We start from the raw sequence: 14,031 nt of genomic DNA on the forward strand, positions 1-14,031 counted from the left end.
GAAATTCCTTGCTGGTTAAAGAGCAGAGGTGAGTTCCTGCCAGTTCGCACTTATTCGGTAGAACCGGTTCGTCAAATCTACCGAACCGGTTAGAAGAGGTTCCACCAGTGGACCTGGAAAGCAGGCCACACCTACAGAAGAGGTTCCAAAACTTTTTGAAACCCACCACTGGTCCTTGGATATGATTATTCTACACTATCAAGCTCATATTTATAAAACTCAGGGTCTCTTTGGAAGGTAAGGATGACTACTGCGCTTGTGGTGCAATCAGAACATTGCGTGTGTTGAAGTTGTTTTAACGCAAACCAAAGATGCCTTTTAAAAAACAAGTTTACATCATATTCTTATGCATGCCAGTGCTGTGTGTGAGGTAATTTAAGGTGGTTCTGACAAGTGTCGTCTGCATCTTCATATCCGGTCACATGGGCGGCAAGCCACTCCCACAAAGGAGGCCACACCCACAGAGTAGGTTCGAACAATTTTTGAAACCCACCACTGTTAAAGAGGTGCACTGCACCTAACGAACAATGGCATGGTTTATACTTCTGAAATGAATGGAATGGAATGGAATGGGATGGATGGAAGCTAACCAAGGAGAGAAACAACAGAACTAAGGAGAAGTTTCCTGATAGTGAGAACAGTCAAAACAACGGAACAATTTGCCTTCGGAAATTGTGGCTGTGCCAACACTAAAAGCTTTTTTAAGAAAAGGCTGGGCATCCATTAGTCTCAAATGGTATAGGGTCTCCTGCTTGAGGAGGGGGCACACGAAGGCCAGACAAGGAATGATGATGGACCGAAACTGAACAAGGAGAGATTCCACCTGGAAATAAGGAGGAATTTTCTGACAGTAAGGGCGATCAACCCATGGAACAGAAGTTGCCTTGGGAAGTTGTGGGAGCTTCATCGCTGGAGGCTTTCAAGAAGAGACTGGACTGCCCTCTATCAGAAATAGTGTAAGGTCTCCAGCTTGGGCTAGACTAGATGACCTACAAGGTCTCTTCCAGCTCTATTAATCTGTATATATAAGATTTTCAAGGTCTCTTCCAACTCTGATGCTTCCATGTTCTAAAACTCTTGACTGGACTTCTTTGGAGGAGAAGGCAGAATGTCCCACTGAGTCAGCCTCAACTTCTGATGACCACATAGGCAAATCCATGCTGCCTCCTGGCAGTATTTTTATAGAACGGCAGTGGTTTGCCATTCTGTAGCTTTAAAAGCCTAGCTAGAATTATTATCTATAAAAGCTCCATAAAACCAATCCCTTCAGCTGGAAATATAGTGGCCATTTTGGAGTTTTGCTATACACTCTGATATTCCTGAAGACTTTTGAAAATTGACATGTAGGTTCTTCGAGGCCAGACATATTGTCACCTGTCTTGTTTCTAGGAACACCATTACATAATTGGGTCTTGGTTATATATTTCTCATTCCTAAAACAGGCATTTGAGGTTTATAGTGATACAGCTCTCTTGATTCAATTTAAGGTAAAGGTAAAGTTTCCCCTCACACATATGTGCTAGTCGTTCCCGACTCTAGGGGGCGGTGCTTATCTCCGTTTCGAAGCCGAAGAGCCAGCGCTGTCCGAAGACACCTCCGTGGTCATGTGGCCGGCATGACTCAACACCAAAAGCGCACGGAACACCGTTACCTTCCCACCAAAGGTGGTCCCTATTTTTCCACTTGCATGTTTTATGTGCTTTTGAACTGCTAGGTTGGCAGAAGCTGGGACAAGTCACGGGAGCTCACTCCGTTACGAGGTGCTAGGGATTCAAACCGCTGAACTGCCGACCTTTCTTAAGAAGCCGAGGTGGCGCAGTGGTTAAATGCAGCACTGCGGGCTACTTCAGCTGACTTCAGTTCTGCAGTTCGGCTCAGGGTTGACTCAGCCTTCCATCCTTCCAAGGTGGGTAAAATGAGGATCCGGATTGTTGTTGGGGGCAATATGCTGACTCTGTAAACCACTTAGAGAGGGCTGAAAGCCCTTTGAAGCGGTATATAAGTCTAACTGCTATTGCTATTGCTATTTTCTGATTGACAAGCTCAGCATCTTAGCCACTGAAACAGCGCGTCCCAAAGGCAGGACTAGAACTCAAAAATCTCCTGGTTTTGAGTCTGATGGCCTTAACCATTACAGCAAACTAGTTTTTATGATCGACCTGGGTCACATTTTTCTTTCCAGTCCCAGATGGAAGTCACGAGACGGGTGGGAAAGTTAACCCCTAGCATTGTTGCGCGATGATTCAGTTACTGTTTAGATTTTCTATGCTCATAAAAATTCCTGAAGCAGGGACAAGGTTCCCAACCCCAGGGATACAATAAATTAAGTGGAACTAAAAACCTAGAGTGTGTCTCTGTATTGGCAAAATACATAAATGGGAATTTAGCCGTAAATTATGTGAGTATTCAAGATACAACAATGCTGTTACTTTCCAGGCGGAGAAAATACATGGAATGTAGATTCTAAATTGCCACTTGTATATTCATAGATGGAAATTATTTTTTTTTTAAAAACAACTCCTTGTTTTTATCCTTACAGAGAAAGTCTTGCGATTCTTCACTCTCATATTTTCATAACGGACCTCCATGTGTATCCCTTGTTCCCTGCTCATCCCTACGTCAAAACATTTCTGGATCCGCTCTCAAGGACGTGAGAAAGTTTAGCTAAAACATGTTAACTATTCATTCTCGTTTTGCAGGCCACTTCCTTTCGATTTGCAACGGTTGCTGGAATTGGGTATGTCTACTCTAGTGAAAAGACGGAGAAAGGGGTGATATCACAGCAGCGTTCCAATATTGGAAGCGTTGCCCCAACGAAGAAGGGGGCCAGCCTACCCTTCAAATCACCCCAAGGCAGGACATGCAGCAAGGGATAGAAACTAATTAAGAAGAGAAGCAATAGCAATAGCAGTTAGACTTATATACCGCTTTGTAGGGCTTTCAGCCCTCTCTAAGCGGTTTACAGAGTCAGCATATCACCCCCACGGTCTGGGTCCTCATTTCACCCACCTCGGAAGGATGGAAGGCTGAGTCAACCTTGAGCCGGTGAGATTTGAACTGCTGAACTGCAGCTAACAGTCAGCTGAAGTAGCCTGCAGTCCTGCACTCTAACCACTGCGCCACCTCGGCTCTCTAGCACAGCAGCACAGAACTAGTGAGAAACTTCCTAACGGTGAGACCCATCAACCAGTGGAATGACTTGCCTCTAGAAGTTGAGATTGGCCGTCCAATCTCAAGAAAAGATCAGACAGCCACATGTCTGGAATGGTCTAGGACCTTGAGGGTGAACCTGTGACAGTTGTGCCACAAGTGGCACGCAACACCCTCTCTGTGGCCACGCGAGCCGTCACCCTAGTTCAGTTCCACTACGCATAGCAATAGCAGTTAGACTTATATACCGCTTCATAGGGCTTTCAGCCCTCTCTAAGCGGTTTACAGAGTCAGCATATCGCCCCCAACAGTCTGGGTCCTCATTTCACCCACCTCGGAAGGATGGAAGGCTGAGTCAACCTTGAGCCGGTGAGATTTGAACCGCCGAACTCTAAGTGGTTTACAGAGTCAGCATATCGCCCCCAACAGTCTGGGTCCTCATTTCACCCACCTTGGAAGGATGGAAGGCTGAGTCAACCTTGAGCCGGTGAGATTTGAACCGCCGAACTGCAGATAGCAGTCAGCTGAAGTGGCCTGCAGTACTGCACTCTAACCACTGCATCACCTGCCTCCTGATGGCCAGCTGATCATCGGGTCTCTGCTGCACATGGGGTGCATGTGGGGAGGGCAGTGCATACGGTGGGGGTGGGGCACCATCACATTGCATTTTTGGAGTTCGGACGCCTGCACGCACGTGCATTGAGGACTCGGTCCGGAAAAGGTTAGCTATCACTGATATAGGATCTCCTGCTTGAGCAGGGGGCTGGACTAGAAGACCTCCAAGGCCCCTTCCAACTCTGTTGTTTTGTTATTTTTCTTCTTAAAATTAAGAGCCCTTGGAAAGTTGGCTGTAAAATGTGGCAAACAGCAAGCGTGCCAATCAGGGAAGGAAGTGGAATAATAAAGCACAGCAAAACCCTGACCCAGAGGCAGAACATCTGGGCAGAACAGAACTTGCCTGCCAGTTGGTCAATAGCAATAGCAATAGCAGTTAGACTTATATACCGCTTCATAGGGCTTTCAGCCCTCTCTAAGCGGTTTACAGAGTCAGCATATTGCCCCCAACAACAATCTGGGTCCTCATTTTACCCACCTCGGAAGGATGGAAGGCTGAGTCAACCCTGAGCCGGTGAGATTTGAACAGCCGAACTGCAGCTAACAGTCAGCTGAAGTAGCCTGCAGTCCTGCATTCTAACCACTGCGCCACCTCGGCTCTCTCGCCACCTCGGTCACACCAGCATCTTGGAGAAAGCAAACAGCGATTCCGAATTTAGAAAGTCCACGGGGCCTGATAGGACGAACTGGGGTGACATTTCTTGGTGTCCTAGGCAGGGTCCCAACATTCCCCTAACTGAGCATTGTCACTCGCACTTCAGCTTCGAGATTAGCCTCCTGCTAGGAGCATTGCGCACAACAGCCGCAGCAACATATTTAGACACGGTGCATGATTCAGATGGCAGCTTGCAGGGTTTGGGTGAAGAAAAGAGATTTTTTTTTTGAGATCCCTTCAAAGCTTTGGTTCAACTCCACCGATGAATACAATAGGGCTGTATTACTATTGTCCTTCTCAACTTTCCTATTACTTCTCGCTTTGGCATATGATGACTGTAACTTCCTGTTTGCATCTTATGATTTATGCCGATTGCTTTATTTAGTACCCTATGACTCTCACTGAGGATTGTATCTTATGATTTAGGATTGTATCTTATGATCATGATTGATCCCTCGTTGCTTGCATGTACACTCAGAGCCTATGTGCCGGGGAGAAATTCTTTTGGGTGTCCAATCCCATTTGGTCAATAAAGAACAGAATAGCAGAGTTGGAAAGGACCTTGGAGGTCTTCTAGTCCAACCCTCTGCTTAGGCAGGAAACCCTTCAGACAAATGGTTATCCAACCTCTTCTTAAAAAGTGTTGGAGCATTCACAACTTCTGGAGGCAAGTTGTTCCACTGATTAATTGTTCTCACTGACAGGAAATTCCTCTTTTATTTCCTCTGGGAAATTCTCTTTATTTCCCTCTGGGAGGGGCCATTCATCATCCACCTGTGGCCTTACTCTCAAGTTGACCCCTGTTCTTTAACTGTTCCCTTCGTCTGGGAACTCTGTGCATGCGCACACTGGGAACAGGCTCCAGCTGTTCTTCTGCCTCGCTGATGTCTGACTCTGAAGGCAGCTGATAACTGGCATACGGCTCTGGCCCCCTCTCTGCCTCCGACACGGAGCCCTCCTCAGAGCCTTCCCCAGACTCCAGGACTGGCCCATCTTCCTCCCCAACCTCCTCACTGTCCGAATCTGATGCCAGCTCTGCTGGCTCCTGGTGAGCCACTTTGGTAGGTGGCAACATGTGGGTTGATTGTAAAAACGACTGCTTAAACAATGACCTACAATTGCCTGTTGCCAGCACATGTCTCATAGAGTGATTAATGTCTCCTGGGTCTTTTATATCGGGGTTACAAGACCTGTGCATTAATCTCTTAAATTGAGGCGTTACCTTTTCATCCTCCCTCCAATATTGAATTTCTTATGTATAATGATGGAAAGCCAGATTCCTAGAATAGTCGCTGGGATTATAAAAAGAAGAAAACCGGTATGATCTGCCAGAGACGTTTAAATTAGAAAGATGAATCAATGAGATATTGATTAGCCTGTGATTATTAAGACTCAGCGTCCCAAATGGCCATGGGTTAATTTATCAAGGAATCCAAAGTTCTGGGCAAATGGTTAATGGCCTTGTCTGCATTTAGGCTTTTCGTATCCTAGAATGGAATAACAGAGTTGGAAGGGACTTTGGAGGTCTTCTAGTCCAACCCCCTACTTAGGTAGGAAACCCTACACCACTTCAGACAAATGGATATCCAACATCTTCTTAAAGACTTCACAACCTCTGGAGGCAAGCTGTTCCACTGATTAATTGTTCTCACTGTCAGGAAATTCCTCCTAAGTTGCTTCTCTCCTTGATTAATTTCCACCCATTGCTTCTTGTCCTGCCCTCAGGTGCTTTGGAGAATAGCTTGACTCCCTCTTCTTTGGGGCATCCCCTGAGATATTGGAAGACTGCTATCATGTCTCCCCTAGTCCTTCTTTCCATTAAACTAGACATATCCAGTTCCTGCAACTGTTCTTCATATGTTTTAGCCTCCAGTCCCCTAATCATCTTTGTTGTTCTTCTCTGCACTCTTTCTAGAGTCTCCACATCTTTTCTACATCGTAGTGACCACAACTGAATGCAGTATTCCAAGTGTGGCCTTCCCAAGACCTTATAAAGTGGTATTAACACTTCACGTGATCTTGATTCTATCCCTCTGTTTATGCCGCCTAGAACTGGGTTGGCATTTTTTGCACAACACTGTCCAAGGAGAATCCATTAGCTGCTCTGAGCACCATTTTTAAGTTGTTCCAAGAATGAGCCATTTCTTCTTACATTCTCTGAAACGGAGCCGCTGCAATCCATAGGCTCACAACTGCTGAACAACGGGTTGTGTGACTAAGAACATATTTTTAGTAACCGCTCAAGATGAGTCAATGTGGGCTTTTTTATGCTTGCAAAGACCTCCAGGGAATTCTGGCAAAGGTCAGCTTCTAGAAGAAGCTACTGACACATCTCGGTTGCCACAGAGTAGAAGAAGAACACAGCAGGGAATCAGGGCGGGGGGGCGGGCGTTTTCGCCTTCCCCAGGCTCCGGAGGCTTTCCTTGAGCCTCTGGGAGGGTGAAAACCGCCTCCCCCGGGCTCGTTTCTGGCTTTCTGGAACTTCCTGGGGGAGGCAGTTTCCCCCCCCCCATTTTCCCCCTCCCAGAGCCTCCGCACAGGCCCTGCACCTACCTCACAGCCAAAATGGGCCACATGGAGATTCCTGGTAGGGGAGGGGTGGGGTGGGTGTGGCCAGCCATGGGTAGAATTTGGAGGTTCTCCGAACCGGCCATAACATTAGCTAGGGGTTCTCCTTAACCTGGGCGGACCCGTAGCAGCCCATCACTGGCTTACAGGTTGTCAACCTACATACTTACCGCCTGCAATGCTCCAGCTGCTCGGTGGAGCATCGCATAGGTGCCATACGCTCCTTGTGCATGCGCAAAAGCCCCAATCTGTTCAAATAGCGGTAAGGAGAGCAGGCGGGTGGGTGGACCCTCCGGAGCATCGTGCCGGAATGGTGTCTGTCTGTCTGTCTGTCTGTCTGTCTGTCTGTCTACCTACCTACCTACCTATCATCTATCTATCTATCTATCTATCTATCTATCTATCTATCTATCTATCTATCTATCTATCTATCTATCTATCTATCTATCTTATATCTATCTGGGTCTGTCTGTCTGTCTATCTATCTATCTATCTATCTATCTATCTATCTATCTATCTATCTATCTATCTATCTATCTATCTATCTACCTACCTACCTACCTACCTACCTACCTACCTACCTACCTACCATATATCTAGCTAGCTAGCTAGCTATCTGTCTATCTATCTATCAATCATATCTATCTATCAATCATATCTATCTATCTATCTATCTATCTATCTATCTATCTATCTATCTATCTATCTATCTATCTACCTATGTCTGTCTGTGTCTGTGTCTGAGTGAACATGAGGAATGCTGCAACAGCCATAATAAGTGTGAAAAAAGGATCGTCACATTTTTCAGTGCCGCTGTAACTTCAAAGGGTCACTAAATAAATCGTTGTAAGTCAAGGACGATATGTACGCCCTGTTGCAAAGGTTGAGAAAAACTGGCCTGTTATTCCAGCCAACCGGTTTTTATCACTTGGCGTGTGAGAACCTTGTCATAATCGCTTACCCCATTCTCCTCAATTTTGTCTAGTTTCAAGTTCTCTCAGAACAGAGCAAAGATGAATCAATGAGATATTGATTAGCCTGTGATTATTAAGACTCGGCGTCCCAAATGGCCGTGGGTTAATTTATCAAGGAATCCAAAGTTCTGGGGAAATGGTTAATGGCCTTGTCTGCATTTGGGCTTTTCGTATCCTAGAATGGAATCACAGAGTTGGAAGGGACCTTGGAGGTCTTCTAGTCCAACCCCCTGCTTAGGCAGGAAACCCTACACCACTTCAGACAAATGGCTATCCAACATCTTCTTAAAAACTTCCAGTGTTGGAGCATTCACAACTTTTGGAGGCAAGCTGTTCCACTGATTAATTGTTCTCACTGTCAGGAAATTTCTCCTTAGTTCTAAGTTGCTTCTCTCCTTGATTAGTTGCCACCCATTGCTTCTTGTTCTACGCTCTGGTGCTTTGGAGAATAGTTTGACTCCCTCTTCTTTGTGGCAACCCCTGAGATATTGGAAGACTGCTGTCATGTCTCCCCTAGTCCTTCTTTCTATTAAATTAGACCTACCCAGTTCCTGCAACCGTTCTTCATGTTTTAGCCTCCAGTCCCCTAATCATCTTTGTTGCTCTTCCCTGCACTCTTTCTAGAGTCTCAACATTTTTTTTCTCCATCTCACGGTGACCAAAACTGGTTGCAATATTGGCAAGTGTGGTCTTGCCCCATTCCAGAGCCAACACAAGACACAGCTCTGTTTCCATGTGATTCTACCAGCAAGAAACACTCAGATGCTACAGGAAGGCGGGGGGGGGGGGGGAATGAAAATTCACTCAACGCGACACTTCCTACCTTAATTGGAGCAACCAGCTGGCTGTCCAACTAAAAGCACACTCATCTGCGGCCCAATCGTTTTGAGCAACGCTGTTGTGCCAGTTTGCCAAAGCGCACCCGGTCGAAATCTTGGCCTCCATCAACGCCTGAGTCATCATAAATCCGTTCGTCTGCTCATATGATTTTTCGGTCACACCAAAACTATAATTAGGGAAGTGCGAAGGAAAACACAATTGAAGTGTTTTCTTCAGCGCTTCATGTAGCACAAGGTAGTTATTTCCTACAGTATTTTATGTAAGAGGTGTGTGTGTGGGGGGGGGGGGGAATGTTGCTGTTTTTAGACTGCTTCCAGAAAGATCTTTTTTTTTCTAAAAGAAAAGAAGAGTAAAAGTTATATAATCATAATGGATTTTCACTTAATGCTGATTTGAAGGGAAAAACATTATACGAAGAGATTGAAAAAAAATGTACGTTTTTGAACGAGATGGCTTTTAGGAAGGTCTCCGGTAGCTAAACGAAGAGAGAAAAAACTGCATTGCATCAAATTACACAACTTGTACAATTTGCTAACACACTCCGCGATCAGATGATCATTGCAAATGCAAGCCGATTATTTGCCTTTTTTGAATGCATGGCCTGAAACCTGGTTGATGAGAAGGCTCTCTGAAAACCTTGCCCAAATTCCAGGTCTTTGGATTAAGGCAATACCACCCTCTCTTGGCATCGACAAATTTGTATCATTTGGGGTTTTTCTAGAGCCGAAATAGATTTGAGGCACAGTAAACTGGTGTTGATGCAAAAGTGTTTTTGGAAGCCATCTGTGATGTGATTGGAAGCATCTTGCAGCATGAAAATAAAAAAGGAAAATTTTGCCTGAACACGATTCTCATCTGAAACACTTTATAAATGTGGTACTAAGCAGGACAAATTTATTATTAATGGGTCAAAGGATGTAAACTTGCAATTAGTAAGGGGGGGAAGTGAGAGATGGGGGGAGAATATGAAAATCAAGAGTTGGGGATAATATAAAACTAGTATGCTTTGGGGGAATACCCTGCTTCGAAGATAAAACCCTGCTTTGGAGATGATATAAAACTGGTATGCTTTGGGGGAATACCAAGGAAATAACGATAATAGAGATAATATATCTACTTTGTAGAACATACCTTTCTTATTGTTATGAAAGGGTTCAGAATTCCCTATTCTGCACAACAGTCAAAACAAACTGGTTTTATTTATATAATATACAATACCTGTAGTTGAGGCTATAAAATCAGAGCAAACAGGTAAAGGTTGCCCTTGCACATATGTGCTAGTTGTTCCCGACTCTAGGGGGCGGTGCTCATCTCCGTTTCAAAGCCAAAGAGCCAGCGCTGTCCGAAGACGTCTCCGTGGTCATGTGGCAAGCATGACTAAACACCAAAGGGGCACGGAACAATGTTACCTTCCCACTAAAGGTGGTTCCTATTTTTCTACTTGCATTTCTTATGTGCTTTCGAACTGCTAGGTTGGCAGAAGCTGGGACAAGTCACGGGAGCTCACTCCGTTATGTGGCGCTAGGGATTCGAACTGCCGAACTTTCTGATCGACAAGCTCAGCATCTTAGCCAGTGAGAACAATAAAAAGGGATTCTATTTTAAAGGGGATTTACTCAGAATCTAATTACTTACTACTGGTATATTTGGATCCCATTAAATTATATTTGGCTATCACTGGCTATTGAGGCCTCTTTTTAGCTTAGAGTTTTAAAAAAATGATAATGCAATATAGCTGATGATTATTGCTGCAGTAATCTACAGAGAACTCAACTACACAGGGAATGTGTCCGTCTCTGTAGTAAAAGCTATGCAATAAACTTGATTCGGAGGAGGGAAAAGGAAGAATCTGAAAAGAAGATTTCCACCAGCACTGCATGAAAAGCTGAAATCAGAAGAGAAGGGGAAAAAAAACATGGCAGGAAAATTATGTACTTTCTCACTCTTCCTTTTCTCTGAGCATATCCTGGGTATTTCTACCTATTACAGGTAGCCAACTTATTCAGTTCATTTAGTGACTGTTCAATGGCACTGGGAAAAGTGACTTAGGACCATTTTTTGCACTTACGACCGTGGCAGCATTCCCCATGGTCATGTGATCAAAATCCAGATGTTTGGCAACGGACTCGACGGCTGGAATGTCCTGGAGGCAAATGATCACATTTTGCGACCTTCCGACAAGCAAAGTCTTCGGATACGCTTCAAGGCGCTAGTCGTCACTTATAAAGCCCTTCATGGTATTGGACCTGGGTACTTGAGAGACCGCCTGCTGCCAATTACCTCCAATAGACCGATTAGATCCCACAGATTAGGCCTCCTCCGAATTCCATCCGCCGGCCAATGCCGACTGGCGACTACCCGGAGGAGAGCCTTCTCTGTGGCTGCTCCGACCCTCTGGAACGAACTCCCCGTGGAGATTCGAACCCTCACCACCCTCCAGGCCTTCCGCAAAGCCCTTAAAACCTGGCTGTTCCGACAGGCCTGGGGCTAAAGAGCTTTTGCCCCCCTTCTCGAATGGTATGGTTGTTGTGTGTTTTTTAAATTTTATATTGTTATGTTCGTCTTTTTATCCCCCTGTCTGTATCCCCTTCCCTGACTGAATTGTGAGCCGCCCTGAGTCCCCTTCGGGGAAAAGGGCGGCATATAAATGTAATAAATCCAATCCAATCCAATCCAAAGTCAGTGGGGAAGCCATGCTCACTTAACCGCCGTCACAAATTGAACAATGGCGGTGATTCCCTAAGAACCGTAGCAAGAAAGGTCGTTAAATGGGGCAAAACGTCACTGAACAAATTGTCTCGCTCAGCCACAGAAACCTTGGGATCAATTACACGTGTAAGTTGTAACTTTCCCAGTCTTCCTTTTTTCCCTCTTAACGTTTCTGGGGCATTTATACCTACTAGTTACTGTGATAGTTTGTCTCAAGCTGGAAGATTGAAGGAGGTTATTCACTTGTCTTCAACGGGAAACATGATTAGATAAGCTCCATTCGTGGCCCTGTTCCTCTCCTCCTTGCCATCTCTTGGGGAGGAAAAAAAAGGACTTGCCAATTGAAGGTTTCCACTCGTCCACCCACGCCAACATCACCCCTTGTTCTGGGTTAAGTGCAGTGGTGGGATGCTGTCGGTTTTACAACCGGTTTGGTGAGCGTGCACTTTGCGCCATTCGCGCTGCCTAAAGGGCTTGTGCGCAGCGCCGAAAATGGAGCATTTAGAAGCTCGGCTGCTTAGCTTCCAAGTCAGCAATGGTAAGTAGAACAGCAAGTGGGGGGAATCAGTTGTGCCGCGTGATTGAAATGGAGCTAGAAAGCAGCAACTAAAGGACAAGATAGGGTGAGGGTGGAGGCCAACTGATCGACGCTATCGGTTTGCCCAAACCGGTCTGAACCAGCTGAATACCACTTCTGGTTAAGCCCATTGCAAGACTGTTGTGGCTTGCCAGCGACCAGTGGGGTTGGCAGCAGATTCGGAGAGTGAGGAGGTTGGGGAGGAACATGGGCCAGTCCTGGAGTCTGGGGAAGCTCGGATGAGGCTCTGTGTTGGAGGCAGAGAGGGGGCCAGAGCCGTATGCCAGTTATCAGCTGCCTTCGGAGTCAGACATCAGTGAGGCAGACGAACAGCTGGAGCCTGTTCCCAGTGTGCACATGTGCAGAGTTGTCAGAACAAGGGAAGGGAGAAGGGCGGCATATAAATCCAATAAACCTAACCTAACCTAACCCTAACAGGTGAAGAACAGGGGTTGACTTGGGAGTAAGGCCACAGGTGGACGGTGAATGGTCCCTCCCAGAGGAAATACAAGAGGAGCGAAAGGGGAGTGGAGTTTGAAGGAGACAATTAGTTGGCATCAGCCTGAATGTGCATGAGCAGAATTCACAGTAAATTAATAAAAGGAGTTTTTGTCGGGACCAGGAGTTTGATTCTTCTTCCTGATCTTGGGAAGCCTAGGACAGAACAATGATTTTCAGATGTTGCAGCAAGAGAGACTTTTGTAACGTGGAAGAAATACAAGTAGCATCTTGGCCGGTGAGTGAATGTGTTAGGCAAGAGGGAAAGATCTTGAAACCGGTCAGTGGCACCCTCTCCCCATGGATGCCCATTGGTGGGAGAGTGCAAACATCATTGTACAAATGTTAGGACTGACCTCCGTGTTATCAGACGTTTAATGGCGAGATTGTTCCAGCAATGAAGTAATTGTGCCACAAACACAATGTGATGCAGAGTGTCATTCCGACATTATTGTGACCAAGAATAAGTTACTCACGGATAAAGCCATGGGACAAGGGACTCAGTGCAAAATGTCTCGAAAAATATTTTTGGTTAAGTGCTCCTGCACACTCAGGAAATCCAGAGTAAGCTTTTGGCTAGGCGTAACGTAGAACCAGGAAATAGCCGTAATGCATGTCCACATAACTAAGCACTTCAGATATTGTTGTGGCCCACCAGTGACCAGCAGAGCTGGCAGCAGATTTGGACAGTGAGGAGGTTGGGGAGGAACATGGACCAGTCCTGGAGTCTGGGGAAGGCTCTGATGAGGGCTCTGTGTTGGAGGCAGAGAGGGGGCCAGGGCCGTATGTCAGTTATCAGCTTCCTTCGGAATCAGATATCAGTGAGGCAGACAAACAGCTGGAGCCTGTTCCCAGTGTGCGCATGTGCAGAGCAGCCAGACAAAGGGAACAGCTAAAGAACAGGGGTCGACTTGGGAGTAAGGCCACAGGTGGACGATGAATGGCCCCTCCCAGAGGAAATAAAAGAGGAGCGAAAGGGGAGTGGAGTTTGCAGGAGACAATTACTTCGCTTCATTGGTTCGTGACTCTCCGACACGCATTGCCAAATTTTAGCAGAAATTAGCCTGGCATCTCTCCAAGCCAGATAAGGTCTGTGACTATAAATCCTCCCTTCAAAGACTTTGCTGGATGTGAAGGAGCAGAATCCATAGTCAATTAATAAAAGGGTTTTTTTTGTCAGGACCAGGAGTTTGTTTCATGCTCTCGGGAAGCCTCGGTCAGAATAGATATTGAAGGCCCCGTGAATCCCTCGTAGCATGGGACCGAGATTTCCAGGGTTGGAACAAATCTAGTAAAGATGTGGTATTCTGCTGTTATCGTATTCTTAATGAGATATGGCTTAGGAAAGAAATTCACGAGGTAAATACGCATGGTAATTGTCAAAAGATTTTTTTTCCAATCATGGCAGCAAAAAGATCTATTCTCCTTACGGTGCTGCGTTTATT

Source organism: Thamnophis elegans, chromosome 16, assembly GCF_009769535.1.
Source record: "Thamnophis elegans isolate rThaEle1 chromosome 16, rThaEle1.pri, whole genome shotgun sequence".
In the NCBI taxonomy this organism is placed as follows: domain Eukaryota; kingdom Metazoa; phylum Chordata; class Lepidosauria; order Squamata; family Colubridae; genus Thamnophis; species Thamnophis elegans.